Source organism: Pieris napi, chromosome 2 (assembly GCF_905475465.1).
Source record: "Pieris napi chromosome 2, ilPieNapi1.2, whole genome shotgun sequence".
Lineage (NCBI taxonomy): Eukaryota > Metazoa > Arthropoda > Insecta > Lepidoptera > Pieridae > Pieris > Pieris napi.
Window position 1 is genome coordinate 2,573,793 of NC_062235.1, and position 6,585 is coordinate 2,580,377.

Sequence of the window (6,585 nt, forward strand, 5' to 3'; positions counted from 1 at the left end):
TGTTTTCTTTTAATAAATTAATCATTTGAGGCCCATGAATAGACACAGACATAACATGTATTACTATCGAAACACAACACAATAATAATAAAAAAAAGATTATATAATATATTTTTTTTTAAAGAAAGAGGAACATTTTAAGTGTGTAATGTGTGTGTGTTGTGGTTGTAACTGGCCCTGGTATACTGAGGAGCAGACTGTTTCACAACGCTGGTCATTCTGCCAAAACCACAGCAGCTAGTATGCGCCTCAGTCGCAAAAAAAGAAAAATTATGTAATAATAATATTAGAAAATATAATAATAGTAACAATTTACAGTGTAAGCAAAGATAACTTGTGTAAAAATACATAGTAAATAAAAATAGGAGTAATTGAAAAATGAGCATGGCCTAATATCGATAAAAATTTAAGAATAAAGTTAAACTTTGAGCCTGTATTAATAGCCTATTGAATATATTATTACTAGCTTTAAAATATTACAAACAATATTATAAGTTTGTATTATTAAGTTACAAGATATTGGACACATAAGATCACTTATATCTTCCATCAGCTTATATTTTTGGCATACAATGATTAAATATTATATGTAGTTATTTATTTCGAAAGACAGCTAACTTAAATTATATACATATAACAAAAATCGATTATAATAAAGATGGAATACATAATGTATACAAAAAGGTTCAAATATTTACGAAACTTTTACGAAATTATAAATATATTTAACTACGTAATACCGAATTCGTCTGTGTTGTGTGATGGTGTGTGAGGGTATGTACGTGAGGGTGTGTATGTGGGGTGTGCTTATGATGCAGGTGATTTTGCGCTATGGAAATTCTTAATAATTGTCCTTGTATTTTATGGTTCCCAAATCTTACTTGAGTTAACACATTTTTATTTATTTATAGAGTTTATTATGAAATCATTCGATTGGTTTAATCATGAGAATTAAAAAAAAAGGTAAATTAATCTACAATCTATCTAAATTAAAATAAAGTCCACATTGCAGTTTGAACCCTTTTCAAAACACTTTTTTTAATGATGTTAAAAAATCTTGTAAAGGTCCTCTATAGAGGACTTCATTATAATGAAGAAGTACAAAGAGAACAAAAATGCTTACAAAATGTACTTATACTTTTTTCAAGTACATCCGTTCCCATACCTGAGCATTGGACACATCAGGTGACGGGAGGGTCTCTAACAAGGGCCATGAAGTGGTTTGGATTAGCACTTATGAAGAGATAACAGTATATATCCTGAGAGGCTGCATCCGTTAGTCGCATTTGTGAGAAAATTGCAGCTATTGCATATTGTATTCGATTAAAGTCCACCTCAACAATCCAGAACAAATATACTGACGATAATTGGAGCTGGTACACAAGAGTATGAAGATTTTATTTATGTAACAGGAGGCAAACGGACAGAGGCTCACCTGATGTTAAGTGGTACCGCCGCCCATGGACACTAACATTGTCAGAAGGCGAAGTGCATTGCCGGTCTTTTAAGAATTGCTTCGCTCTTTTCTTGAAGGACCCTAAGTCGAATTGATTCGGAAATACTTCAGTGAAACTGTGACCGCTTGCTGTGTTACATTACATTTCAATTATTATTGTTGGTCAGCCAATTGGAGGTGGAGGAACAACACAAGAGTATGAGAAATTTGGCTCGCTTCAGACTCAATTTGACCGAAGAGAGCGTGGTCTTAGTGAATGTGTGTTTTCATGTATTTATTTGTAAATTTTAAATCGAATGATGATAGTCATCATGATGGGCAAGGTCGAGGGGAAAAGACGCGCTGGCAGAAGGAGGAAGTCGTGGCTCCGCAATATCGACAATGGACGGGAGTGGCCAGCGTAGCACAGCTTATGCTCTTGGTGAAGAATAAGAAGAAGTATGACGAGCTGACCGCCAACCTCCTGTAGCGGAGAGGCACTACAAGAAGAAGATAAATCGAATGTAGTCTTGAAGCTTTTTTTATAGAACAGGTGGCATACTCTCAATACTAGCGAGTGTGTTGCCGGCCTTATAAGAGTTGCTGCTCTCTTGGAAGACCCTAAGTCGAATTAGTTCGAAAATACTTCAGTGAATCTGTGATCGCTTGCTGTGTTAATTTAAGATTTAATTTATAATTGTTGGTCAGCAAATACGATAGAATGTTGCAGTTTAACCCAGATTCTGTAACCAGTATTTGCCTCAATTGCCAACGTTATTCTTCAACTCCAAATAACTATTTATATTTTGGACAGTTTCAATTACCAAAACTATTATTTGAGATTGTCTATAGTCAGTACGAATACATTCCTATTTCAATATATTGTCAATTATACGATGTTCTATATCTGGCAAATTACTTAGAAAGATTACCACCCGTGGTGGGGTTTGCGAAAGTTTGCGCATGTACTTTTAGTAAAACTTCTACAAAGGGCTTGTACGTATCCGACCCTTGCCATCTTATTTCCGGGAACAATAACACACATTTGAAAAATTCTACCAGTAGAGTCGTTTGCACAGAAGTACTCGCTTCAATATCGGCAACCTGTTATCGAGTATGCAGCTCCCTGTCAGAAAAATGAATTTACATTTCGGAAAACAGTTTTTATAGTCCCAATTCGAGTGAGCCGAATTCGCAAATTGCCAGTATCATTGTTTTCTACGGCGCTCCGCAATTACGTGTCGCTGTGGGTGGCCCACTCCACTATAAAATGATTACCGGTCAGGAAAAATATACATCAGACACGACAGTTAGAAAATAAACAAAATTAACAGAACGGTCCGAAACAAATTGTTCGCTTTCGACATAAATCTAACTTTGGACGCGAAATTTTATGATGCTTGGCGTTTTGGAGCTTTTAGTATAAATGTTGTGCTTTATACTAAGACCTGACCTAAGACCTGGCTAATCCAGTTCTATTTTCAGCGAAATAATTATAATTATTGGCACCTAAAGCTGATCACTTAAAGACCCGTAAAGCAGACAGAATCATCCCATGCCTTTTGAGGGTAACAATATTGTATGTGGAAACTTTTTAGACATATATCGGTGGGTAGCTGGTTCCACATAGTGGTGGTGTGCGGAAAAAACTGCCACTTCCAAGGCGGAATATATTTAGATTAATAACTGGAGCTGAGTTTCATCATCGGACGTCAAGGCAGAATATGAAATTCCACCCGTATCACCTCGACGTCCGTCGTTCCACAGATGAGCGTTTTTTAAGGCTGTTTTTGCCGCGCACCACCCCTAAGTGGAACCAGCTGCCCACTGAAGTATTTCGACTTAGAGTCATCAAGAAAAGAGCGTACTAATTTTTAAAAGGCCGGCAACGCACTTGCGAGGCTTCTGGCAATGTGAGTGTCCATGGGCGGCGGTATCTCTTAACTTCAGAACCTCCTGTCTGTCCGCCCCAAGTTACATAAATAACAAACAATTAAACCGACGCAAAATTTGCGCAACTTGGAATGGGAGAACCATTTTATATCTTTTTACAACGCAAAATCGCGTGTTTAATTTCTCAAACGTTAAATAAATTGTTCAATTAGGTAAAACTGTATTTTATTTGATGTCATTGCTTGGGACCACCGAGGCAGACGTTTTGTAGCACGACTATCCACGCCTCTAATGTGCCTGATTGCAGTTTAACCACGACAGAGAAACTAAGATTTACTTCTTGTGAATAACACATTAGTATTATTACGGTTATTTTAGTAAACATCGTCGTAATATAAACTAAGCAATTACTGAAGTCACCGGTGTTAAATACATATTTTAACTGAAACATATGCATTTGAGAGTGCAGTGAAAATGTAGATTTTCATTTTTAATTTGAAAATATAATATAAGTAAAACCTATAATCATAATAAAGACCAGAGAACAAAGACGAAAAAGAAAGAAAATCTGTCTTTGTAGCAGAGTACCATTAATGTTGCCAGAATTTCCTGCAAAGGATTTTGTCGACTGAAGTCAGCGGTCAGTGGCGCTAAAACCTTTTTAGGTCTAGGCCTCAGATTTCTGTATCTGTTTCATGATCATTTGTTAATGAATAATCTAATAGGCAAGTAAGTGATCAGCTTTTTGTGCCTGACGCACGTCGTCGACTTCTTGGGTCTAAAGCAAGCCGGTTTCCTCATGATTTTTCCTTCACCGTTCGAGCGAATGTAACATGCGCACATAGAAAGTCCATTGTGCACATCCAGGGATTAAACCTTAGGGATGAGAGTCGCACGCTGAAGCCACTAGCCCTTGAGGATTATTATGCAACGATTTCAGTATCGCATATATAATTCAGCAATATTATTACCCCAATACTAGTTGTTTTTAGGTTTTTCAACAGAAAGTACACACGCCAAATTTAAGTTACATGATGTGTTCTCGTCTATATATTTCTTTTACATATTAAATACCACACACGGTGAAATGATTGTATCGTAACAATGAGGAAACTATTCGTTTTGGAGGCAATTACAAGATCATTACCAGACCCTCGAGCTGGTGACGTCACATCACCACACACGTCACAACGCAATAATGATAGTTTAATGATCAGGCATATGATCTCAATTTAAGTGTATTTATCGGTAGTAAAATTACAAAGTAAATATTTTAAAAGCCGCCTTTATATGTATCAATACCTTGAATAGCACCTGCCCATAGATAAAGATATATTTTTACCAAAGATACCAAAAGCGGCAATAGCTTATCATTATTCGCACAGAGTATTAATCTCTATAAAGATAATAGATCTTTTATACTGTGGTATATTGATCGATTTAAATGACTTCTGTGTTTGTATTGAAAATAAAATGTGTTTTTCTATTCACTTACTTTTACACGGTTACACACATTTATAACAATGTTTACACTAAAACTGCTTTATATTTCCTTCCTGAATAACGGATGCTCTGTGGGAATCAACTTTTTCATGGCTTAGATAATTTTAAACGCTAATGTTTTCTCGTACTAAGGCTTGGACTGTACTTGGTGGAACTGAAGACAATTAAAGTATTTTATTTTAGAAGGCAAAATACAGGCTAAGGTGAATCACGTTTGCCCAAAATATGGCCTTTTGTATTTAATCCAAGTCCAAAACGACAATTAGAATTTCATTAAATTGTTGTAGATTATGGGTAAACAACAAAGCAGCCAGTAGCCTTCCTATTTATTTAAGTTTTCATCTGATCATAACAAACTTAAAAAAATTAAGTAATTCTGTGTAGTTTTTATGTCACGAATAATAAAATTTCTGAAGTTATCATTGCGTTGTATAATGACATTTCTATTTTGTCAATCTTAAAAATTACAGGAGCTTAACAGGTTAAAAGCAATATTTATCTTTTATGCAATTAAAGAAAGCCCCCGATAATATATTTAATATAAAAATATAAAGATAACAATTTCTTAGTTAGGGCATTGACAGCTCGAAATTCTTGTGTAGACCTACTTACTTCCAGGATTATAGATATGTTATTCTGTGAACAATTATAGTTGTTAGAACAGGATAGATTTCATTATTGGTACTCTAGCAAGTAATTGGGGCAAATAAAGACTATAGCTAATTTATTTAATGTTATTATTCAAAAACTCAATATATGTAATAGCGATATTTTTACTCACTTTCTGTGTACAATAGACGTACTTGAGGTTTATCAAGCGTTTAGCATGGACATAAGAACCTCATTAGTTACCCGGCTACCGGCGTTTCTTTATAATATCTTTATAAGTAGTTATTAGCATTGTATGGTTTCCTGCTTTCCTCATCATAAGAAGATTATGTCTCTTTAGGGTCCATTGTTTGCGTAAATGTTTGCTGAAGAATGAGACCAGTACCGACTATACAAATAGGCAGAGTACACAATCGTTTGGAAAAAATAAACAAAGCATGGTACAAAACACAGAGATTATGCCTCTCTACATTACAGTGTTTTCAAATTATTAACACCGAATAACAGTATGTACCTACTATATTTGGGAATATATAATTATTATTTTTAGGTTTTATGACACAAGTTTATTATGTCCGCGACTATTGTTTTAACCCGATTGATAAAAATTAAAGCGTTCCTATATTCCATAATTAATAAAGATAGAACATATAAATACTGTATATTTAATTGATATAATTGCTTAAAAATAAATATTTCCATGTAAAAATAATATCTATGTCTTAATAGACGTGTTCTTGCGCAAGTATCTTGTTAAAGACGTCAACATTCGTAGTGGAATGAGCATGAAATAAATCATTGGGTTTTTATAAAAAGCATCATCGCACGGCGGCACATCAAAGCGACGCGCTACTTTGAGCCGCTACGCGCCGAAGCCTTCATTTAACGCTGCCTTTGATTTGTTTCCGATTTCAAAGACTTAATATCCGAGTATGTTGTCCGTGATTTACGGTTTGATAGAGACATAAAGTTAATTCATTCGTTTTATTTCAAACGGATTATGAATAATGCTTCAATTGTAGGTTTGACGTAGGTAAAATTATAAATTGATATTAAAGAAGTTCCTTCAAGAAAAGAGCACTCACGAGACCTGTAGTATTGAGAGTGTCCATGGGCGGTATCACGTAGCACCAGATGAGCGTTTT